This window comes from Procambarus clarkii, chromosome 18 (genome assembly GCF_040958095.1).
Source record: "Procambarus clarkii isolate CNS0578487 chromosome 18, FALCON_Pclarkii_2.0, whole genome shotgun sequence".
Classification (NCBI taxonomy): Eukaryota; Metazoa; Arthropoda; class Malacostraca; order Decapoda; family Cambaridae; genus Procambarus; species Procambarus clarkii.
In genome coordinates, this window is record NC_091167.1 from 14,984,341 (window position 1) to 15,008,899 (window position 24,559).

The 24,559-nt window shown below is 45.3% G+C and overlaps 1 protein-coding gene across 5 annotated transcripts in view; it reads right to left on the reverse strand.

The window, feature by feature from the left end:
• Nucleotides 1–24,559, reverse strand: part of LOC123754481 (TWiK family of potassium channels protein 7) — a 386,952-nt gene that overhangs the window by 128,291 nt on the left and 234,102 nt on the right. Inside the window, exon 2 of one of the 5 annotated variants that reach the window (XM_069326282.1) lies at nucleotides 12,610–12,764. The exons of the other annotated variants lie outside the window; for them this stretch is intronic. The gene's annotated coding sequence lies outside the window, so the exon portion shown is untranslated. The remainder of the gene's footprint in view (nucleotides 1–12,609; nucleotides 12,765–24,559) is intronic. 5 annotated transcript variants of the gene reach the window in all.

Genomic DNA, 24,559 nt, shown 5'->3' on the forward strand with positions numbered 1-24,559 from the left:
CCACACACACTATACTAAAATATGGTACAATTCCATATCAGTGTTTCCAATAGCATTGACAAATTATATTTTCATGTATTTCGATTTATTTTCAGTTTGATTTAATTATTTTGTGTGACATTGCGTTGGACTTGAGCTGTGTTGTTTACCATACCGTTCATTTTGTGAGTATAAGTATAGATGCCACACCTGTGACAGGTAAAAACATGATTTTTTTTAAAAACAGCGCCATCTGTTGCACGTAGGAGCAACTTACGCTATACTTAATATGTTTCGATTCCATTTCAATGTTTCCGATTTCATTAATAAGTTGAATTATCATAGATTTCGATTTATTTCCATTTTAATTTAATTATTTTGTGTGTGACATTGTGTTGGAATTGAGTTGTGTTGTTTACCATTCCGTTAATTTCGTGAGTATAGTTTATTTTTTTATTTTTTCCTTGTTTTTCATCTAGTTTTTTAATTGTTTTCCATATATTTCAGCGATGCGAACATCAGATCATTTGATGTTTCCAATTTTCTGATGGAAACATCAGATCATTTGGGAAAGCATCGAACGAGGGAGTGGGGAATGGTGGGGATGACGAGGGGACGGGTGAGGGTTGCTGTTGCTCAGCAACGCATGTGCGTTGCTGAGCAACAGTCTCGGGCCTCTGATGTTGATAGTTCTCTCTTGAACACTGTGAGGGGTCGGCCAGTTATGTCCCTTATGTGTAGTGGAAGCGTGTTGAACAGTCTCGGGCCTCTGATGTTGATAGTTCTCTCTTGAACACTGTGAGGGGTCGGCCAGTTATGTCCCTTATGTGTAGTGGAAGCGTGTTGAACAGTCTCGGGCCTCTGATGTTGATAGTTCTCTCTTGAACACTGTGAGGGGTCGGCCAGTTATGTCCCTTATGTGTAGTGGAAGCGTGTTGAACAGTCTCGGGTCTCTGATGTTGATAGTTCTCTCTTGAACACTGTGAGGGGTCGGCCAGTTATGTCCCTTATGTGTAGTGGAAGCGTGTTGAACAGTCTCGGGCCTCTGATGTTGATAGTTCTCTCTTGAACACTGTGAGGGGTCGGCCAGTTATGTCCCTTATGTGTAGTGGAAGCGTGTTGAACAGTCTCGGGCCTCTGATGTTGATAGTTCTCTCTTGAACACTGTGAGGGGTCGGCCAGTTATGTCCCTTATGTGTAGTGGAAGCGTGTTGAACAGTCTCGGGCCTCTGATGTTGATAGTTCTCTCTTGAACACTGTGAGGGGTCGGCCAGTTATGTCCCTTATGTGTAGTGGAAGCGTGTTGAACGGTCTCGGGCCTCTGAAGTTGATAGTTCTCTCTTGAACACTGTGAGGGGTCGGCCAGTTATGTCCCTTATGTGTAGTGGAAGCGTGTTGAACAGTCTCGGGCCTCTGATGTTGATAGTTCTCTCTTGAACACTGTGAGGGGTCGGCCAGTTATGTCCCTTATGTGTAGTGGAAGCGTGTTGAACAGTCTCGGGCCTCTGATGTTGATAGTTCTCTCTTGAACACTGTGAGGGGTCGGCCAGTTATGTCCCTTATGTGTAGTGGAAGCGTGTTGAACAGTCTCGGGCCTCTGATGTTGATAGTTCTCTCTTGAACACTGTGAGGGGTCGGCCAGTTATGTCCCTTATGTGTAGTGGAAGCGTGTTGAACAGTCTCGGGCCTCTGATGTTGATAGTTCTCTCTTGAACACTGTGAGGGGTCGGCCAGTTATGTCCCTTATGTGTAGTGGAAGCGTGTTGAACAGTCTCATCCCTCTGATGTTGATAGTTCTCTCTTGAACACTGTGAGGGGTCGGCCAGTTATGTCCCTTATGTGTAGTGGAAGCGTGTTGAACAGTCTCGGGCCTCTGATGTTGATAGTTCTCTCTTGAACACTGTGAGGGGTCGGCCAGTTATGTCCCTTATGTGTAGTGGAAGCGTGTTGAACAGTCTCGGGCCTCTGATGTTGATAGTTCTCTCTTGAACACTGTGAGGGGTCGGCCAGTTATGTCCCTTATGTGTAGTGGAAGCGTGTTGAACAGTCTCGGGCCTCTGATGTTGATAGTTCTCTCTTGAACACTGTGAGGGGTCGGCCAGTTATGTCCCTTATGTGTAGTGGAAGCGTGTTGAACAGTCTCGGGCCTCTGATGTTGATAGTTCTCTCTTGAACACTGTGAGGGGTCGGCCAGTTATGTCCCTTATGTGTAGTGGAAGCGTGTTGAACAGTCTCGGGCCTCTGATGTTGATAGTTCTCTCTTGAACACTGTGAGGGGTCGGCCAGTTATGTCCCTTATGTGTAGTGAAAGCGTGTTGAACAGTCTCGGGCCTCTGATGTTGATAGTTCTCTCTTGAACACTGTGAGGGGTCGGCCAGTTATGTCCCTTATGTGTAGTGGAAGCGTGTTGAACAGTCTCGGGCCTCTGATGTTGATAGTTCTCTCTTGAACACTGTGAGGGGTCGGCCAGTTATGCCCCTTATGTGTAGTGGAAGCGTGTTGAACAGTCTCGGGCCTCTGATGTTGATAGTTCTCTCTTGAACACTGTGAGGGGTCGGCCAGTTATGTCCCTTATGTGTAGTGGAAGCGTGTTGAACAGTCTCGGGCCTCTGATGTTGATAGTTCTCTCTTGAACACTGTGAGGGGTCGGCCAGTTATGTCCCTTATGTGTAGTGGAAGCGTGTTGAACAGTCTCGGGCCTCTGATGTTGATAGGTACTCACTCAGAGTACCTATTGCATCTCTACTTTTCAACGGGGGTATTCTGCACATCCTGCCATGCCTTCTGGTCTCATGTGGTGTAATCTCAGTGTTCACATTTGGAACCAGCCCTTCTAATATTTTCCACGTGTAGATTATTATGTATCTCTCCCGCCTGCGCTCTAGAGAATACATATTTAGTACTTTTAATCGGTCCCAATAATTAAGAAGATTTATAGAGTGGATTCTAGCAGTAAAAGATCTTTGCACGCTCTCCAGGTCAGCAATTTCTCCGGCTCTGAATGGGGCTGTTATTGTGTAACAATATTCCACCCTAGAGAGCACTAGTGTCTTGAAAAGTATCATTGGTATGGCGTCCCTTGTTTGGAAGGTCCTTGTTATCCAACCTGTCATTTTTCTTTCAGTCGTAACAGCTACTTTATTGTGTTGTTTAAAGGTAAGGTCTTCCGACATGATTACTCCTAGGTCCGTTACAGTGCTTTTTCGTTCTAAAGTGTGATTTGCTTCAGTTTCATATATGGTTTCCGTTTTTACATTCACGTTTTTTTTTCCATAGCGCAGGAGCTGGAACTTAGTTTCATTAAATATCATGTGTTAAATCTGTAGCCCATTAAAAGACCTGATTTACATCCGAGTGGAGGTTTAACGTGTCCTCTATATTGTCTTCTCACATGAACATCCTAGTGTCATCTGCAGATGATGATACAGTGCTGTAGTTTGTATCATTGTCTGATATTTGGATGAGAAAAAGTACCGGAGCAAGTACGGTACCTTGGGAGGACTGAGCTTCTGAGCTTTTCACAGTAAATGATCCGGATTGTACTGTGTCGTGTTATGACCCCAGATAGCCTGAAGAACGAGTCTACCTATCTGAGAATTATTCCACATTCCAGACCTAACTGAGTGATCAGAGAAAAGATATATATATATATATATATATATATATATATATATATATATATATATATATATATATATATATATATATATATATATATATATATATATATATATATATATAACTGAAAACTCACACCCCAAGTTGCATATTGTCCTGGGGACCATTCAGGCTTGTTCGCATATATATATATATATATATATATATATATATATATATATATATATATATATATATATATATATATATATATATATATATATATATATCTTTGCAATAAATGTCGGTGACTAATTGAAAATAAAGTTAGAGGATGAACATGTAAATAAGTGACATGACATGAGATGTCGATATTATGGTGACATGATGTGAGGCTCGCTGGACGACGGCATGAACTTGAGCAAGAGAGGTCGTGAGAGAGGGTCACGCTTTGCTGAGCTCCTGGCAAAGGAGGAACCCCCTAGTTGTGTGCTCCTACAAGAGGAGGTAATCAAGCAGGCGTTTATGTGTGAAGCCTGAGAGCAATTTAAAGTGCTCAAGTCAGGACTAGAAGAAGCCTTGCGAGGCAGTCAGTCCTATTGAGATTTTGTGGGCGACCTGTGGGCGCCATTGTTGAGGACCAAGGGCCAGATTCTCGGAAGCACTTACGAACCTTTACATCTTTTCTCAATGTTTGGCGGCTTTGTTTCCAATTATTAAACAGTTAATGAGCTCCGAAGCACCAGGAGGCTGTTTATAACAATAACAACAGTTGAATGGGAAGTTTTCATGGTTGTAAACTGCTTAATAAATGTAATCAAAGCCGTCAAAGATTGAGGAAAGATGTACACTTTCGTCAGTGCTTTCGTGAATCTGGCCCCAGGACTTTTTTTTTTTTTTTTTATTAATACATGAGGTACATCTGCATTAGTGCAGCTGCCCTAGACTATATGAAGTGGAGTACAGTGTGTCAAAAAAGCTAACTAGGTGGTGCTAAAAAATCCCCATCACACAGGATGGTTAGTCATACAGAGGCATGTGATAAGCAGTCTGCACTGGCAGACTTCAGAAGCATTTTGAGGATATCATCAACACAAGAGTGAATAAGGTAGCAGAGTAATACAAGTCCCCATCTCGCAGGACGGTTAGTCATACAGGGCCATATGTTTAGTAGCCTGCACTGGCAAATTTTGGGTACACTGTGAGGATATCTTCAAGAATACGAGAATGAATAAAGTAATTGCAAAGCTCCAGGTACCTCATGCCAACTGGTCTGAAAGTTCTAATCACTGGGCATTCGGTGATGTAGTGTGGGAGATCGTGCCGTAGTTCCTGCTCACAGAGTTTGCAACTGGAGTGCTCAGGATTGGGAGATCCGTCACCTGCAGCCACCTGCCACAGGTAACGGTAACCCAACCTGATCCTTGCAACCACTGTGTCGCACAGTCTAGTGGACGTTTTGTGCAGGCCATAGATATAGGTTTCAGATCTGAACAAATCATAGCTTTTTATACTAGTACTTTCAGGTCGTTGGGAGTCAGTAATTTCTTTCCTATCAGATCTGAGTGTTTGGATCGATACAGTTTTGACAGCAGAGATGGGGATACCTAGACCTAATTCAACTTCATCTTTGTTGCACGCTAGTTTGGCTGTAATGTCTGTCTCATTATGATGGGTTATATTTATGTGTGAAGGTATCCATACAAAGGAGATTCGAGACCCTTTACTCTGTGCAGCAATTAGGTCATTTGTAATTGGGAGTATTAGGTTCTTGCTGTCGATCTTCCAAGAGAAGTTTTCGATTGCTTGAAGAGCAGACTTTGAATCACAAAATATTATTCCTCCTCCAATGTTTTTTTTAATGTACTGGTAGCTAGGTGTAATGCTGCTAGTTCTGCTTGTGTGGAGGTCAGCCAGTTGTTTAACCTGACACTGACAGTCTTTGTGCAAATATTATTTCTATAAAACCTACATGCTGTTGCAGTCCGTCCAGTAGAGGATTGGACTGAGCCGTCGGTGTAGACACAGTGCTCGTGAGATCATAAATTCTCGATGGAGGAGGCAATTGTTTCAAGAGTGACAGCTTTGAGAAGAGCAAGATTCTCATTATCTTTCTTGGTGACAGGTGTGTATGATACTTGACTGGTGGGGTACAGATAGATAGGAATATTGAGCGCCCTCGAGACACAGACTCTGCGGTAAGCTCATATAACACTTGTTACAGTGGTTAATAGTGTTTGATCGTGTGCCCAGCGATCATGGCAGATGTTTATACATGTAGGATAGATATTTTATTAAGGCAGTAAGCTGAAATAAGAGAATAGAGATTGGAGGGAGAAATGATACGTCCGCCCTCGACGAAGGGGAGTTTTACTTTTTGTGAATACATTTAGTTGTGTTTTAGTAGGGAAACATTTTTATTGGCATGACAATGGCATTGTAGGTTTGTTTGGGGGAGGAGTTGATGGAAGAACTTCGAGGCTGGGGAAGTGTGTGCTGAACTCTGGGGGGGGGGAGGAGAAGTCCATAGTGAGAAGTTGACCTCAAGCAGTGTAAAGGAGCAGTGAAGAGGAGTTTCACGTGTCTCCGTGGAATCAGTGGTGAAGCATCACTGGTGTTTGATGAGAACGTCATTGTGTACCAGTTTTGGGAGAACTGCAGAAGTGTCTTGTTGAATATTTAGGAGAACCTAGAGATGTACATGATAGTGAGTCTCCAGGAGCAGAACAGAGGTGTATGGTGGATACACAGGAATGTATAAGTGGAGTGCTTGTATGCTTATTGGCGTGTAAGTGTAAGGTGAGAGATTGATTTCTTCTTGTGTTGGGAAATATTTATGCAGATGTTTCTGGTGTTTCAGACACACTCTGAGTTTATATATTTTTAGGGCTGAGTGTATAATATTGTTGTGACGAGATTTCAGCCCCATTTAGCGAGGGAGTAGTAAGTGGTAAGCCAAGAGTTGGGCAGCCACTTGGTATGGACGGTTGGTGAAGCCAGGGTATGATATTGGATTGCTACCGGGTTGTAGCAGTTTAGAGTGTTGTACGATACTATTTTACTGTTATATTTCATGTATTGTGTATGTTTTTTTGTTTATTAAATGTGTATTGTTAGCTGGCTTTTGCTCTTGTCCTGATGAGGCTTCCCAGAAAGCAGGAGAGAGAGAGAGAGAGAGAGAGAGAGAGAGAGAGAGAGAGAGAGAGAGAGAGAGAGAGACAGAGAGAGAGACAGAGACAGAGACAGAGAGACAGAGACAGAGACAGAGAGAGAGAGAGAGAGAGAGAGAGAGAGAGAGAGAGAGAGAGAGAGAGAGAGAGAGAGAGAGGATCACAGCTGCAAACAGGGTGGCAGAGAGTAACAGTTCGTAAAGCGGGAATTTAGGAGGTCATTCCAAACAAGGAGAGAGTGGGGAGTCACGGCGGCTCAAGCAGGGTGTGTACACAAGACAACGAGGCCATTGTTGGAACCGCACCCCTAAATATGTGAAGCTGAACCCCTCTGCAAGATCAAGAGGCGTACTGGGTGATTTCCTGAGTAAATTTCAAGCACTCCAGAGTTCATTGTTGGTCGACCGACGGTAGCGTGAGTGTGGCTGCCGAGGTCGGTTGTCTGTTCCGGCAGAGAGTGATTGGGGGACGTTGTCCGCCTGTATGCAAATAACAGTCTGGTGCAGCAACCAGAGCTCTCTTTTGGAGGTTTAGGTTCCATAAGCCCCAACCCCTCAGGCCAGAACAGTTGACTATTACACTCTGCGTTCTGTTCGTTAGGAAGTTGAAGACCCATCTCCCTCCTTGGCCAGTAATTGCTTTTGCAAGCATTTTGTGCACAATAACACCATGGTCACATTTGTCGGAGCTTTTGCAAAGTCTGTGTATATTATTACATCTGCGTTTTGCTTGTCTTCCGTGGCACCTGAGGCCATGTAATAGTGATGTAGCAACTGTGAGAGGCAGGAAACCCCTGTTCTGAACCCGTGTTGCACAGGGTTATGTAGCAACCCGTTCTCGCACTTTCGTATAGTCAATATTGACTTATTAAATACTTGCATATGTGACATACTAAACATACTAGTTTACCTTGAAAAGCTTCATAGAAAACACCGTCCTTACCTAACCTTCTTAGTATGTTAATATAAGCATCTTATTGCTTCGTAATTACAATTATTACTTAACCTATTATAGGTATAGGTTAAGTAATAATTGTAATTACGAGGCAATAAGATGCTTATCTTAACATACTAAGAAGGTTAGGTAAGATCGGTGTTTTCTATGAAGCTTTTCAAGGTAAACTAGTATGTTTAGTATGTCACATATGCACGTATTTAATAAGTCAATATTGACTATACGAAAGTGTGAGAACGGGTTGTATGTAGATGTTGTGATTACATGTGATTTGTTTTCTTACCTCTTAACACTCTTTCAGGGATTTTTATGATGTATGAAGTTAGAGTTATTGGCCTATAATTTTTTGCATCTGCTTTACTACCTCCTTTGTGAAGTTGCGCGATCTCCGGCATTTTAAGTCTGTCAGGGATGCCGCCAGTATCTAGGCTCCGTCTCTAAAAGATGTTTCGGGCCTGTGATAGTGATGTTTTGCACTTGGTGATGAATATACAATTCCACGAGTCCGTGCCTGGTGCAGAGTGCATGGGTTACTTCCTTCGTGGGTGCACCTGCCCCCCCACGAAGGATGAAACCTTCAATCTAAGTACATAGGTATGACGTCGACCAAGCTGACGAGGCGTTTGACCTGTCATCTTCAATCCGGTGCCCCCAATAATCACATGAGACAAGCCATGACATAACCCTAACAAGAGAAATGCTGAATAAAAACACTTGTATATTAGACAAAGCCCAAGATATAAGATGGTTACAAAAATTTGAAGCCCTTCACATAAAGGTCGAACAACTCACCATAAATACTCAAATAACGGAACTATTCAAGAGATATGAGAAAGGGGGGGTAGGGGGAGCCTGGAAGAGAGGGGGGAGGAAGAGGGAAAGGTGGTGGTGGTGGGGGGGGGGGGGACCCGAGCGCTGCCGGTTACCACCTCTATTGGGTTACGGACTAATGACCAGTTTGAACTCTACACCATTCCTTTCCCCCGTCCCATCACAAATCCTTATCCTGACCCCTTCCAAGTGCTATATAGCCGTAATGGCTTGGTACATTCCCCTGATAATTCCCTCTCTGTAAGGTGAGAGTCCAAAAGTTCCGTGTCACAGTAGGCCACAGTTATCACTGTTATACAGTGAACATGATGGTGAACACTCTATGGCAAATCCGTAGGAGCTGTGATGTAGGCTCGAACCTTCTCCCCCACACACACTTCTAGCCACCAGACCACCACATGATACAAGGCTCGCAACCTGGGGCTCTACTGAACACACGAGGGGTTTCCCATTGATGCAGTCACGTTAGTGTGAGCACTCTCTGTGTACTGCAAGAGGAGCGACTGAGGTGGAACAAGTCCAGGCACCAGATTCACGAAGAAGTTACGCAAACACTTACGAACCTGTACATCTTTTCTCAATCTTTGCCGGCTTTGTTTACAATTATTAAACAGTTGATGAGCTCCGAAGCACCAGCAGGCTGTTTATAACAATAACAACAGTTGAATGGGAAGTTTTCATGCTTGTAAACTGTTTAATAAATGTAACCAAAGCCGTCAAAGATTGAGGAAAGATGTACACGTCCGTAAGTGCTTGCGTAACTGCTTTCGTGAATCTGGCCCCAGGGGATGACAGAGCCAGAGTGCGTGGAGGGGAGACTGAGTAAATATCCTGGTCCGGCGTCAGTTGAAGCCTCAGAAAACCCCGCGTGTGTTCAGTAGAACTCCGGGTTGCAATCCTTATTACCATGTAATGGTCTGGTTGACGAGGGCTCCTACGGGTTTTCTCATATTCTACATTCTTACGTAGTGTTCTGCAGTCTATGAAGGTGTATTTGTTTACATTTATGTATTGATCTTTAATATGTTCTTATTGTTTATAGTACGTCGTGTTTACGGCTGTATTCTTAACTAGGTTAAGATAAATAATAATGTTTGTCTTTAAAATTAATCTGCAAAATCCTGTACATCGATTAGTGTTTGTTTTCCGTTGACGTTGACTCAATTTCATGTGAAGACATGTTCTACCGTAGAACATGATATGAAGACATGTTCTACCGTAGAACATGATATGAAGACATGTTCTACCGTAGAACATGATATGAATATATATGTTCTACCGTAGAACATGATATGAATATATATGTTCTACCGTAGAACATGATATGAATATATATGTTCTTCCGTAGAACATGATATGAATATATATGTTCTTCCGTAGAACATAATATGAATATATATGTTCTTCCGTAGAACAAGATATGAATATATATGTTCTTCCGTAGAACATGATATGAATATATATGTTATACCGTAGAACATGATATGAATATATATGTTCTTCCGTAGAACATGATATGAATATATATGTTCTTCCGTAGAACATATGAATATATATGTTCTACCGTAGAACATGATGTAAAGACATGTTCTACCGTAGAACATGATGTGAAGACATGTTCTACCGTAGAACATGATATGAAGACATGTTCTTCCGTAGAACATGTTATGAAGACATGTTCTTCCGTAGAACATGTTATGAAGACATGTTCTTCCGAAGAACATGTTATGAAGACATGTTCTACCGTAGAACATGATGTGAAGACATGTTCTACCGTAGAACATGATGTGAAGACATGTTCTACCGTAGAACATGTTATGAAGACATGTTCTTCCGTAGAACATCATATGAAGACATGTTCTACCGTAGAACATGACGTGAAGACATGTTCTACCGTAGAACATATGAAGACATGTTCTACCGTAGAACATGATATGAAGACATGTTCTACCGTAGAACATGATATGAAGACATGTTCTACCGTAGAACATGATATGAAGACATGTTCTACCGTAGAACATGATATGAAGACATGTTCTACCGTAGAACATGATATGAAGACATGTTCTACCGTAGAACATGATATGAAGACATGTTCTACCGTAAAACATGATATGAAGACATGTTCTACCGTAGAACATGATATGAAGACATGTTCTACCGTAGAACATGATATGAAGACATGTTCTACCGTAGAACATGATGTGAAGACATGTTCTACCGTAGAACATGATGTGAAGACATGTTCTACTGTAGAACATGATATGAAGACATGTTCTACCGTAGAACATGATATGAAGACATGTTCTACCGTAGAACATGATATGAAGACATGTTCTACCGTAGAACATGATATGAAGACATGTTCTACCGTAGAACATGTGTCAAATACTATACTCTATACTCTAGGAATAGTCATTCTAGTCTCCTAGTTTTAGCATGAAACAAAGAGATGAAGTTGAATTTGATCCAGGTACCCAATCTCTGCTGTCATAACTATATTGTTCCAAACACTCTTATCATGTGTTTGATAAGAGGTCTGATAGGAGATTACTTACTGAATTTCAGGTCATAACGACCTGTAAGCACCAGTATTAAAAGCTATGATTTGTTCAGATCTGAAACCAATATCTATGGGCAGCACAAAACGTGGACCAGACTGTGCGACACAGTGGTTGCCAGGATCAGGTTGGGTTACCGTTACCTGTGGCAGGTGACTACCGTTACCTGTGGCAGGTGGCTACCGTTACCTGTGTCAGGTGGCTACTGTTACCTGTGGCAGGTGGCTACCGTTACCTGTGGCAGGTGGCTACCGTTACCTGTGGCAGGTGGCTACCGTTACCTGTGGCAGGTGGCTATAGGTGACGGATCTCCCAATCCTGAGCACTCCAGGTGCAAACTCTGTGAGCAGGAACTGCGGCATTGATCTCCCACACTACATCACCGAATGCCCAGTTATCAGTCCATTCAGACCAGTTGGCATGAGGTACCTGGAGCTTTGTAATCACTTTATTCACTCTCGTGTTCTTGCAGATATCCTCATATTACACCCAGAGTCTGTCAGTGCAGACTACTTATCACATGTCTCTGTATGACTAACCATCCTGTGTGATGGGGATTTTCAGCATCACGTAGCTAGTGTTTTGACACACACTGTACCCCCGTCATATAGTCTAGGGCAGCTGCACAAACTCACATATACCTAAATGTGTTTATAATAATAATAAAAAAATCGCCGAGTTTCCTAGTACTGAAGCCTAGTGTCACGCTATGAGCGATAATCAAGCGACAGTGAGCGATAGTCCAGCGACGCCGGGAGGTCCAGTGGACGGCAATGTGTGAGAAGCCTACACCAGTGGTCATAATTGCTCGTAGTTTTCAAGTTGATTTCGGGGCATTGTGGGTATGTTCTCACCTAGTTGTACTTGCGGGGGGTTGAGCTCTGGCTCTTTGAGCCCGCCTCTCAACTGTCAATCAATCAACTGATGTGTAGCTAAGACTTGTTACACGACGCTTCTACTGTACAACGTATACAAGAGTTAAATTTAGTCGCATCACCAATATTAATCGATTCTTCCAATGCCTCAGACAAACACAAAATTAATATTGATCATGTAACCGGCTTTTAAGATTTTAAGACAAATCCTCCATCCTGAGTAATTGTTTCTGGGGAATTAGTTGAAGATTTTAGCACCTTTGTGCAATATTTCGTTCTTTAACTTTGGTTGTGCAACAACGTTTGTAACTTTCGGTCGTAATTCTCAAACAAAATTATCGCCATTACCGAGTTGATGATCAATTTCACCAACTTTGCAACAATATATTATTTTAAGAATAAATGCTTGCTTACAGCTGGCAAATGTCACTATATTGTCAACACGACAAAAGAATCTGTTTGAAAATCTGCTGCTGGTCCAGAAAAGTTGATATAAATCACAAAAAATTTCAACGGCACATTTTAAGAAGCAACGAGAAACTAGTTATTAAAGTCGCAGAGAATCTTTTCAAAAGGTATCTACACATTAAATTTTGTGTTCCCAAGATACTTTTTTGGGGGCTAAGATATATATACACTGACTGTTACTTCGTGTCCGTCAAGATGTTGCTCTTGATCTCTGCCGCACACATTTAATCACTCTCTCCTCCTCCTTGGAGCGCTGTTCAGCTATTTTTCCTGCTCCATATTCAGTGGTTTCTACAGCACCCCGGTCACGCCCAGGCCTTTATCCATGTCTGAAAAACAAAACAAAAAAAGGATAATAGACTGTTTGATGCATTTTTCTAAATATTAAAATAAGCTCAATAAAGCCCAATTTTTACACACAAAATAGTGAAAAGTCAATTCATGTTCTCGTTCACATAAAAAAATGATGATTGCAAAACTTTAAGTAATTCACTAGATAAAATATAAACATATTAATATCAAACTGTCACTTGGGATAATTAATAATAATAATAATATTTATTTACAAGAAAGTACAATGGGTGAGATTACATAAGACTGGTAATTTGTACATTCTTGCCAAGCCTAACACGTAGAGCGTCTGGGGCAGGTGGGACTCAGAGAGCATGTTGCCCCATACCTACAATGACAGTCTTAGCATACATCTCCTCTTACGTTAACTTTTGCATTCCACCTTAGTTGAGTGTTGTTAAGGAATGATGAAGTGATGGTACGAGAGACGAGGTAAACAATGGGGGGGGGGGGCAGCTGTGGTTCACCACTAGTGTGTATACAACACCTGTCTGTCTACACCCGGGGAACCGTAAACACTTGTGTTGAGTGGAGGTGTTGCAGTGCACTCTGCAACACTTGGCTGTGTTTCTTAACCCACCAAACATTGAATGTATCACGACCTGGAGTGTTCCAGTGTCTCAGTGGTATGTTCCAGTGTCTCAGTGATGTGTTCCAGTGTCTCAGTGATGTGTTCCAGTGTCTCAGTGGAGTGTTCCAGTGTCTCAGTGATGTGTTCCAGTGTCTCAGTGGAGTGTTCCAGTGTCTCAGTGGTATGTTCCAGTGTCTCAGTGGTATGTTCCAGTGTCTCAGTGGTATGTTCCAGTGTCTCAGTGGTATGTTCCAGTGTCTCAGTGGTGTGTTCCAGTGAAGTGTTCCAGTGTCTCAGTGGTATGTTCCAGTGTCTCAGTGGAGTGTTCCAGTGTCTCAGTGGAGTGTTCCAGTGTCTCAGTGGTATGTTCCAGTGTCTCATTGGAGTGTTCCAGTGTCTCAGTGGAGTGTTCCAGTGTAACAAACTAGGCTGTTGTAAGAATTATCCAGAGTGGTTTATCGACAAAAGAGAATGGGAAGCTGAGCCCGCATGGTGACCTGGGAACCTGACCCCAGGGGAATTCGCGGTGGAAATAACCGACGCTTTGTTCATAGCTGCGTATAATGAACCATCCTATAGTATTCAGTAATTTAGAGAAAATTAGCCTTTATTCATTTTGCATTAAAATTGTATTGTATAATAGTACTGGATACAATATCAAGAGTATTCTAATTATTGAGTTTAAGTCACCATCAGTGACGTCACGAATCAGATCTAACTTGTAAGGCGGAGTGACCGGCGGTCATAGGTCATCAGGGTTGACAGGTCTACTATTTCTCAAAGTTCAATTAACCATTTTTGGGGATCGGGAACAGCTCTGCCGTTAGATGTTTGTGTAATTTAATTTCAGTAAAATAATTCAACCAGTCTGGATCAATTCAGTACAAACAGAGGTTAATTGTTATAACTTAAACCTTAAACTTGGTGAAACTTTGACTAGGCGGAAGGTTACAATGCTCTAGCCTGGGCTAGGCCAGACGAGGAAGAGATCAGTGTGGACACGGGAGCAGCTGGGAGAGGTCAAACATCTTACCTCTCCCCGAGACCAGCCCAACATCTTTAGCTGGTAAAACATAGAGGTATAGTTGCTATGGTTATTTATAGAATAGTCTTCATTGCCATTCAGGTCAAGTAGGGAGTGTTAAAGTGACAGGGAGTGAACATATTTAGATTTTTGTTTTAGTTTTTCTTTTAATAAATTAATTAAGTTAATAAATTGCATTTTTATTATTTCCATGTGTTTTATGTGTATACTTGTCCTGGTCACGTGGTCCACCCGAGGCAGAGTTGGATTGGGCGCCGATTCTAACATCGATTCTAATATCGAATCGGAATCATCATTACCGTGTAATTTATTCCACACTCAAGGTCATCGTTTATAGTGGGGATCAAGCCCCAAGGTTGATTAATTAGCGTGATCGATCCAGACCTCGATCATTGCTCGGTGTTGCTGGTCTGGTGGTGGCAGCGTAGAGGCGACTCTAGGGTTTTGCTCAAAGCCTAGGTCACGTCATACTGGGTGTAGAATCCTAACTCGGTCAATCGTCTTAGGACCACGTGGCGTGGAGTTGGCTTTGGTAAAAGTTTTGGAGTCCCTTGGTAGAGAATAAAAAGTAAGAATACGGGTAAGAGGGAAAAGAAGGAAAGAGAAGTAGAGTGAGGAGAACCTAACCCGTGTTACACCAGTGTCTCAGTGGTATGTTCCAGTGTCTCAGTGGTATGTTCCAGTGTCTCAGTGGAGTGTTCCAGTGTCTCAGTGGAGTGTTCCAGTGTATCAGTGGAGTGTTCCAGTGTCTCAGTGGAGTGTTCCAGTGTCTCAGTGGTATGTTCCAGTGTCTCAGTGGTATGTTCCAGTGTCTCAGTGGAGTGTTCCAGTGTCTCAGTGGAGTGTTCCAGTGTCTCAGTGGTATGTTCCAGTGTCTCAGTGGAGTGTTCCAGTGTCTCAGTGGAGTGTTCCAGTGTCTCAGTGGTATGTTCCAGTGTCTCAGTGGTATGTTCCAGTGTCTCAGTGGAGTGTTCCAGTGTCTCAGTGGAGTGTTCCAGTGTCTCAGTGGTATGTTCCAGTGTCTCAGTGGTGTGTTCCAGTGTCTCAGTGGAGTGTTCCAGTGTCTCAGTGGAGTGTTCCAGTGTCTCAGTGGTATGTTCCAGTGTCTCAGTGGTATGTTCCAGTGTCTCAGTGGAGTGTTCCAGTGTCTCAGTGGAGTGTTCCAGTGTCTCAGTGGTGTGTTCCAGTGTCTCAGTGGTGTGTTCCAGTGTCTCAGTGATGTGTTCCAGTGTCTCAGTGATGTGTTCCAGTGTCTCAGTGATGTGTTCCAGTGTCTCAGTGGTGTGTTCCAGTGTTTCAGTGGTATGTTCCAGTGTCTCAGTGGTGTGTTCCAGTGGAGTGTTCCAGTGTCTCAGTGGTGTGCTCCAGTGTCTCAGTGGTATGTTCCAGTGTCTCAGTGGTGTGTTCCAGTGTCTCAGTGGTATGTTCCAGTGTCTCAGTGGAGTGTTCCAGTGTCTCAGTGGAGTGTTCCAGTGTCTCAGTGGTATGTTTCAGTGTCTCAGTGGTATATTCCAGTGTCTCAGTGATGTGTTCCAGTGTCTCAGTAATGTGTTCCAGTGTCTCAGTGGTGTGTTCCAGTGGAGTGTTCCAGTGTCTCAGTGGAGTGTTCCAGTGTCTCAGTGGTATGTTCCAGTGTCTCAGTGGTGTGTTCCAGTGTCTCAGTGGAGTGTTCCAGTGTCTCAGTGGAGTGTTCCAGTGTCTCAGTGGTATGTTCCAGTGTCTCAGTGGTATGTTCCAGTGTCTCAGTGGAGTGTTCCAGTGTCTCAGTGGAGTGTTCCAGTGTCTCAGTGGTGTGTTCCAGTGTCTCAGTGGTATGTTCCAGTGTCTCAGTGATGTGTTCCAGTGTCTCAGTGATGTGTTCCAGTGTCTCAGTGATGTGTTCCAGTGTCTCAGTGGTGTGTTCCAGTGTCTTAGTGGTATGTTCCAGTGTCTCAGTGGTGTGTTCCAGTGGAGTGTTCCAGTGTCTCAGTGGTGTGCTCCAGTGTCTCAGTGGTATGTTCCAGTGTCTCAGTGGTGTGTTCCAGTGTCTCAGTGGTATGTTCCAGTGTCTCAGTGGAGTGTTCCAGTGTCTCAGTGGAGTGTTCCAGTGTCTCAGTGGTATGTTCCAGTGTCTCAGTGGTATGTTCCAGTGTCTCAGTGATGTGTTCCAGTGTCTCAGTAATGTGTTCCAGTGTCTCAGTGGTGTGTTCCAGTGGAGTGTTCCAGTGTCTCAGTGGTGTGTTCCAGTGTCTTAGTGGTATGTTCCAGTGTCTCAGTGGTATGTTCCAGTGTCTCAGTGGTATGTTCCAGTGTCTCAGTGGTATGTTCCAGTGTCTCAGTGGTATGTTCCAGTGTCTCAGTGGAGAATACAAGTGTCTCAGTGGAGTGTTCCAGTGTCTCAGTGGAGTGTTCCAGTGTCTCAGTGGAGTGTTCCAGTGTCTCAGTGGTATGTTCCAGTGTCTCAGTGGTGTGTTCCAGTGTCTCAGTGGAGTGTTCCAGTGTCTCAGTGGTATGTTCCAGTGTCTCAGTGGTGTGTTCCAGTGTCTCAGTGGTGTGTTCCAGTGGAGTGTTCCAGTGTCTCAGTGGAGTGTTCCAGTGTCTCAGTGGTATGTTCCAGTGTCTCAGTGGTATGTTCCAGTGTCTCAGTGGAGTGTTCCAGTGTCTCAGTGGAGTGTTCCAGTGTCTCAGTGGCGTGTTCCAGTGGAGTGTTCCAGTGTCTCAGTGGTATGTTCCAGTGTCTCAGTGGTGTGTTCCAGTGTCTCAGTGGTATGTTCCAGTGTCTCAGTGGAGTGTTCCAGTGTCTCAGTGGAGTGTTCCAGTGTCTCAGTGGTATGTTCCAGTGTCTCAGTGGTGTGTTCCAGTGGAGTGTTCCAGTGTCTCAGTGGAGTGTTCCAGTGTCTCAGTGGTATGTTCCAGTGTCTCAGTGGTGTGTTCCAGTGGAGTGTTCCAGTGTCTCAGTGGTATGTTCCAGTGTCTCAGTGGAGTGTTCCAGTGTCTCAGTGGAGTGTTCCAGTGTCTCAGTGGTATGTTCCAGTGTCTCAGTGGTGTGTTCCAGTGTCTCAGTGGTATGTTCCAGTGTCTCAGTGATGTGTTCCAGTGTCTCAGTGGAGTGTTCCAGTGTCTCAGTGGTATGTTCCAGTGTATCAGTGGTGTGTTCCAGTGTCTCAGTGGTATGTTCCAGTGTCTCAGTGGTATGTTCCAGTGTCTCAGTGGAGTGTTCCAGTGTCTCAGTGGAGTGTTCCAGTGTATCAGTGGAGTGTTCCAGTGTCTCAGTGGTATGTTCCAGTGTCTCAGTGGAGTGTTCCAGTGTCTCAGTGGAGTGTTCCATTGTCTCAGTGGAGTGTTCCAGTGTATCAGTGGAGTGTTCCAGTGTCTCAGTGGTATGTTCCAGTGTCTCAGTGGTATGTTCCAGTGTCTCAGTAGAGTGTTCCAGTGTCTCACTGGTATGTTCCAGTGTCTCAGTGGTGTGTTCCAGTGGAGTGTTCCAGTGTCCTCAGTGGAGTGTTTCCAGTGTCTCAGTGGTATGTTCCAGTGTCTCAGTGGTGTGTTCCAGTGGAGTGTTTCCAGTGTCTCAGTGGTATGTTCCAGTGTCTCAGTGGAGTGTTCCAGTGTCTCAGTGGAGTGTTCCAGTGTCTCAGTGGTATGTTCCAGTGTCTCAGTGCTGTGTTCCAGTGTCTCAGTGGTAGTGTTCCAGTGTCTCAGTGGTATGCTCCAGTGTCTCAGTGGTGTGTTCCAGTGTCTCAGTGGTATGGGTTCCTAGTGTCTCAGTGATGTGTTCCAGTGTCTCAGTGGAGTGTTCCGTGTCTCATTTTATGTATCCACAGTGTCCTCAGTGGTATGTTTCCAGTGTCTCAGTGGAGTGTTCCAGTGTCTCAGTGAGTGTTCCAGTGTCTCAGTGGAGTGTTCCAGTGTCTCAGTGGGTAGTTCCAGTGTCTCAGTGGTATGTTCCAGTGGTCTCAGTGGAGTGTTCACAGTGTCTCAGTGGTGTGGTTCCCAGTGTCTCAGTGGTATGTTCCAGTGTCTCAGTGGTATGTTCCAGTGTCTCAGTGGAGTGTTCCAGTGTCTCAGTGGAGTGTTCCAGTGTATCAGAGGAGTGTTCCAGTGTATCAGTGTCTTCAGTAGTGTTCCAGTGTCTCAGTGGTAGTGTTCCAGTGTCTCAGTGGAGTGTTCCAGTGTCTCAAGTGGAGTGTTCCATTTTCTCAGTGGAAGTGTTCCAGTTTATCAGTGGAAGTGTTTCCCAGTGTCTCAGTGGTATGTTCCAGGTGTCTTCAGGTGGTATGTTACACGTGTCTCCCCCCCAGTAGAGTTGTTCAGTGTCTCCACTGTATGTTCCAGTGTCTCAGTGGTGTGTTCCAGTGGAGTAGTTCCAGTGTCTCCGATGTGAGTGTTCCAGTGTCTCAGTGGTATGTTCAGGCTGTCTCAGTTGTGTGTTCCAGTGGAGTGGTTCCAGTGTCTCAGTGGTATGTTTCCCGTGTCTCAGTGGAGTGGTTCCAGTGTCTCAGGGGAGGGTTTCCACCAGTGTTTCCGTGGTATGTTCCAGTGTCTCAGTGCTGTGTTCCAGTGTCTCAGTGGAGTGTTCCAGTGTCTCAGTGGTATGTTCCAGTGTCTCAGTGGTAGTGTTCCAGTGTCTCAGTGGTATGTTCCAGTGTCTCAGTGGATGTGTTCCAGTGTCCTGAGTGGATGTGTTCCAGTGTCTCAGTTTTATGTTCCAGTGTCCTCAGTGGTATGTTCCAGTGTCTCAGTGGAGTGTTCCAGTGTCTCAGTGGAGTGTTCCAGTGTCTCAGTGGAGTGTTCCAGTGTCTCAGTGGTATGTTCCAGTGTCTCAGTGGTATGTTCCAGTGTCTCAGTGGAGTGTTCCAGTGTCTCAGTGGATGTGTTCCAGTGTCTCAGTGGTATGTTCCAGTGTCTCAGTGGATGTGTTCCAGTGTCCTGAGTGGATGTGTTCCAGTGTCTCAGTGGAGTGTTCCAGTGTCTCAGTGGTATGTTCCAGTGTCTCAGTGGTGTGTTCCAGTGTCTCAGTGGAGTGTTCCAGTGTCTCAGTGGAGTGTTCCAGTGTCTCAGTGGTGTGTTCCAGTGTCTCAGTGGTATGTTCCAGTGTCTCAGTGATGTGTTCCAGTGTCTCAGTGATGTGTTCCAGTGTCTCAGTGATGTGTTCCAGTGTCTCAGTGGTGTGTTCCAGTGGAGTGTTCCAGTGTCTCAGTGGTGTGTTCCAGTGGAGTGTTCCAGTGTCTCAGTGGTGTGTTCCAGTGGAGTGTTCCAGTGTCTCAGTGGTGTGTTCCAGTGTCTCAGTGGAGTGTTCCAGTGTCTCAGTGGAGTGTTCCAGTGTCCCTCAGTGGTATGTTCCAGTGTCATCAGTGGTATGGTTCCAGTGTCTCAGTGGTATGTTCCAGTGTCTCAGTGGTATGTTTCCAGTGTCTCAGTGGAGTGTTCCAGTGTCTCAGTGGAGTGTTCCAGTGTCTCAGTGGTATGTTCCAGTGTCTCAGTGGTATGTTCCAGTGTCTCAGTGATGGTGTTCCAGTGTCTCAGTGATGTGTTCCAGTGTCTCAGTGGTGTGTTCCAGTGGAGTGTTCCAGTGTCTCAGTGGTATGTGTTCCAGTGTCTCAGTGGTATGTTCCAGTGTCTCAGTGGTATGTTCCAGTGTCTCAGTGGTATGTTCCAGTGTCTCAGTGGTAGTGTTCCAGTGTCTCAGTGGAGTGTTCCAGTGTCTCAGTGGTATGTTCCAGTGTCTCAGTGTGTGTTTCCAGTGTCTCAGTGGAGTGTCGCAGTGTCTCAGTGGATGTTCCAGTGTCTCAGTGGCATGTGTTCCAGTGTCTCAGGGGTATGTTCCAGTGTCTCAGTGATGTGTTCCAGTGTCTCAGTGATGTGTTCCAGTGTCTCAGTGGGGTGTTCCAGTGGAGTGTTCCACGTAGTCTAAGTGGTTAGGTTCCAAGTGTCTCAGTGGTATGTTCCAGATGGTACCTCAGTGGTATAGTTCCAGATGTCTCAGTGGGTATGATGTCCCGAGTGTCTCAGTGGGTGTTTCCAGTGTCTCAGTGGAGTGTGCATCCAGTGTCTCAGTGGTATGTTCCAAGTGTCTCAGGTAGGTATGTTCCAGTGTCTCAGTGGTATGTTCCAGTGTCTCAGTGGTATGTTCCAGTGTCTCAGTGGTATAGTTCCAGTGTCTCAGTGGAGTGTTCCAGTGTCTCAGTGGAGTGTTCCAGTGTCTCAGTGGAGTGTTCCAGTGTCTCAGTGGAGTGTTCCAGTGTCTCAGTGGAGTGTTCCAGTGTCTCAGTGGAGTGTTCCAGTGTCTCAGTGGAGTGTTCCAGTGTCTCAGTGGAGTGTTCCAGTGTCTCAGTGGAGTGTTCCAGTGTCCTCAGTGGAGTGTTCCAGTGTCTCAGTGGAGTGTTTCCAGTGTCTCAGTGGAGTGTTCCAGTGTCTCAGTGGAGTGTTCCAGTGTCTCAGTGTATGTTCCAGTGTCATCAGTGGTGTGTTCCAGTGTCTCAGTGGAGTGTTACCAGTGTCTCAGTGGTATGTTCCAGTGTCTCAGTGGTGTGTTCCAGTGTCTCAGTGGTGTGTTCCAGTGGAGTGTTCCAGTGTCTCAGTGGAGTGTTCCAGTGTCTCAGTGGTGATTGTTCCAGTGTCTCAATGGTGTGTTCCAAGGAGTGTTCCAGTGTCTTCAGTGGTATGGTTCCAGTGTCTCAGTGGAGTGTTCCAGTGTCTCAGTGGTAGTGATTCCAGTGTCTCAGTGGTAGTGTTCCAGTGTCTCAGTGGCTGTGTTTTCCAGTGTCTCAGTGAGTGTTCCAGTGTCTCAGGGTATGGCTCCAGTGTCTCACGTTTTAGTGTTCCAGTGTCCTGAGTGGATGTGTTCCAGTGTCTCAGTGGTATTGTTCCAGTGTCTCAGTGGTAGTGTTGCCTTCAGTGTCTCAGTTTAGTGTGTTTCCAGTGTCTCAGTGGATTGTTCCAGTGTCTCAGTGGAGTGTTCCAGTGTCTCAGTGGAGTTGTTCAGTGTCTCAGCTGGAGTGTTCAGTGTCTCAGGGATGTTCCAGTGTCTCAGTGGAGTGTTCCAGTGTCTCAGTGGAGTGTTCCAGTGTCTCAGTGGATGTTCCAGTGTCTCAGTGGTATGTTCCAGTGTCTGAGTGGATGTGTTCCAGTGTCCTGAGTGGATGTGTTCCAGTGTCTGAGTGGATGTGTTCCAGTGTCTGAGTGGATGTGTTCCAGTGTCTGAGTGGATGTGTTCCAGTGTCTGAGTGGATGTGTTCCAGTGTCTCAGTGAGTGTTCCAGTGTCCTGAGTGGATGTGTTCCAGTGTCTGAGTGGATGTGTTCCAGTGTCCTGAGTGGATGTGTTCCAGTGTCCTGAGTGGATGTGTTCCAGTGTCTCAGTGGTATGTTCCAGTGTCTCAGTGGTGTGTTCCAGTGGAGTGTTCCAGTGTCTCAGTGGAGTGTTTCCAGTGTCTCAGTGGTATGTTCCAGTGTCTCAGTGGTGTGTTCCAGTGTTCTGAGTGGATGTGTTCCAGTGTTCTGAGTGGATGTGTTCCAGTGTCTGAGTGGATGTGTTCCAGTGTCTGAGTGGATGTGTTCCAGTGTCTCAGTGGAGTGTTCCAGTGTCTCAGTGGAGTGTTCCAGTGTCTCAGTGGTATGTTCCAGTGTCTCAGTGGTGTGTTCCAGTGTCTCAGTGGTATGTTCCAGTGTCTCAGTGGTATGTTCCAGTGTCTCAGTGGAGTGTTCTAGTGTCTCAGTGGTATGTTCCAGTGTCTCAGTGGTATGTTCCAGTGTCTCAGTGGTATGTTCCAGTGTCTCAGTGGTATGTTCCAGTGTCTCAGTGGTAGTGTTCCAGTGTCTCAGTGTAGTGTTCCAGTGTCTCAGTGGAGTGTTCCAGTGTCTCAGTGGAGTGTTCCAGTGTCTCAGTGGTAGTGTTCCAGTGTCTCAGTGGTATGTTCCAGTGTCTCAGTGGGAGTGTTTCCAGTGTCTCAGTGGAGTGTTCCAGTGTCTCAGTGGAGTGTTCCAGTGTCTCAGTGGAGTGTTCCAGTGTCTCAGTGGTATGTTCCAGTGTCTCAGTGGTATGTTCCAGTGTCTCAGTGGAGTGTTCCAGTGTCTCAGTGGAGTGTTCCAGTGTCTCAGTGGAGTGTTCCAGTGTCTCAGTGGTAGTGTTCCAGTGTCTCAGTGGAGTGTTCCAAGTGTCTCAGTGGAGTGTTCCAGTGTCTCAGTGGAGTGTTCCAGTGTCTCAGTGGAGTGTTCCAGTGTCTCAGTGGAGTGTTCCAGTGTCTCAGTGGAGTGTTCCAGTGTCTCAGTGGAGTGTTCCAGTGTCTCAGTGGTATGTTCCAGTGTCTCAGTGGTGTGTTCCAGTGGAGTGTTCCAGTGTCTCAGTGGAGTGTTCCAGTGTCTCAGTGGTATGTTCCAGTGTCTCAGTGGTGTGTTCCAGTGTCTCAGTGGAGTGTTCCAGTGTCTTAGTGGAGTGTTCCAGTGTCTCAGTGGTATGTTCCAGTGTCTCAGTGGTGTGTTCCAGTGTCTCAGTGGAGTGTTCCAGTGTCTCAGTGGAGTGTTCCAGTGTCTCAGTGGTATGTTCCAGTGTCTCAGTAGTATGTTCCAGTGTCTCAGTGGAGTGTTCCAGTGTCTCAGTGGAGTGTTCCAGTGTCTCAGTGGTGTGTTCCAGTGTCTCAGTGGTATGTTCCAGTGTCTCAGTGATGTGTTCCAGTGTCTCAGTGATGTGTTCCAGTGTCTCAGTGATGTGTTCCAGTGTCTCAGTGGTGTGTTCCAGTGCCTCAGTGGTATGTTCCAGTGTCTCAGTGGTGTGTTCACAGTGGAGTGTTCCAGTGTCTCAGTGGTGTGTTCCAGTGTCTCAGTGGAGTGTTCCAGTGTCTCAGTGGAGTGTTCCAGTGTCTCAGTGGTATGTTCTAGTGTCTCAGTGGTATGTTGCAGTGTCTCAGTGGTATGTTCCAGTGTCTCAGTGGTATGTTCCAGTGTCTCAGTGGAGTGTTCCAGTGTCTCAGTGGAGTGTTCCAGTGTCTCAGTGGTATGTTCCAGTGTCTCAGTGGTGTGTTCCAGTGTCTCAGTGGAGTGTTCAAGTGTCTCAGTGGAGTGTTCCAGTGTCTCAGTGGTATGTTCCAGTGTCTCAGTGGTATGTTCCAGTGTCTCAGTGATGTGTTCCAGTGTCTCAGTGATGTGTTCCAGTGTCTCACTGGTATGTTCCAGTGTCTCAGTGGTATGTTCCAGTGTCTCAGTGGAGTGTTCCAGTGTCTCAGTGGAGTGTTCCAGTGTATCAGTGGAGTGTTCCAGTGTCTCAGTGGTATGTTCCAGTGTCTCAGTGGAGTGTTCCAGTGTCTCAGTGGAGTGTTCCATTGTCTCAGTGGAGTGTTCCAGTGTATCAGTGGAGTGTTCCAGTGTCTCAGTGGTATGTTCCAGTGTCTCAGTGGTATGTTCCAGTGTCTCAGTAGAGTGTTCCAGTGTCTCACTGGTATGTTCCAGTGTCTCAGTGGTGTGTTCCAGTGGAGTGTTCCAGTGTCTCAGTGGAGTGTTCCAGTGTCTCAGTGGTATGTTCCAGTGTCTCAGTGGTGTGTTCCAGTGGAGTGTTCCAGTGTCTCAGTGGTATGTTCCAGTGTCTCAGTGGAGTGTTCCAGTGTCTCAGTGGAGTGTTCCAGTGTCTCAGTGGTATGTTCCAGTGTCTCAGTGCTGTGTTCCAGTGTCTCAGTGGAGTGTTCCAGTGTCTCAGTGGTATGCTCCAGTGTCTCAGTGGTGTGTTCCAGTGTCTCAGTGGTATGTTCCAGTGTCTCAGTGATGTGTTCCAGTGTCTCAGTGGAGTGTTCCAGTGTCTCAGTTTTATGTTCCAGTGTCTCAGTGGTATGTTCCAGTGTCTCAGTGGAGTGTTCCAGTGTCTCAGTGGAGTGTTCCAGTGTCTCAGTGGAGTGTTCCAGTGTCTCAGTGGTATGTTCCAGTGTCTCAGTGGTATGTTCCAGTGTCTCAGTGGAGTGTTCCAGTGTATCAGTGGTGTGTTCCAGTGTCTCAGTGGTATGTTCCAGTGTCTCAGTGGTATGTTCCAGTGTCTCAGTGGAGTGTTCCAGTGTCTCAGTGGAGTGTTCCAGTGTATCAGTGGAGTGTTCCAGTGTCTCAGTGGTATGTTCCAGTGTCTCAGTGGTATGTTCCAGTGTCTCAGTGGAGTGTTCCAGTGTCTCAGTGGAGTGTTCCATTTTCTCAGTGGAGTGTT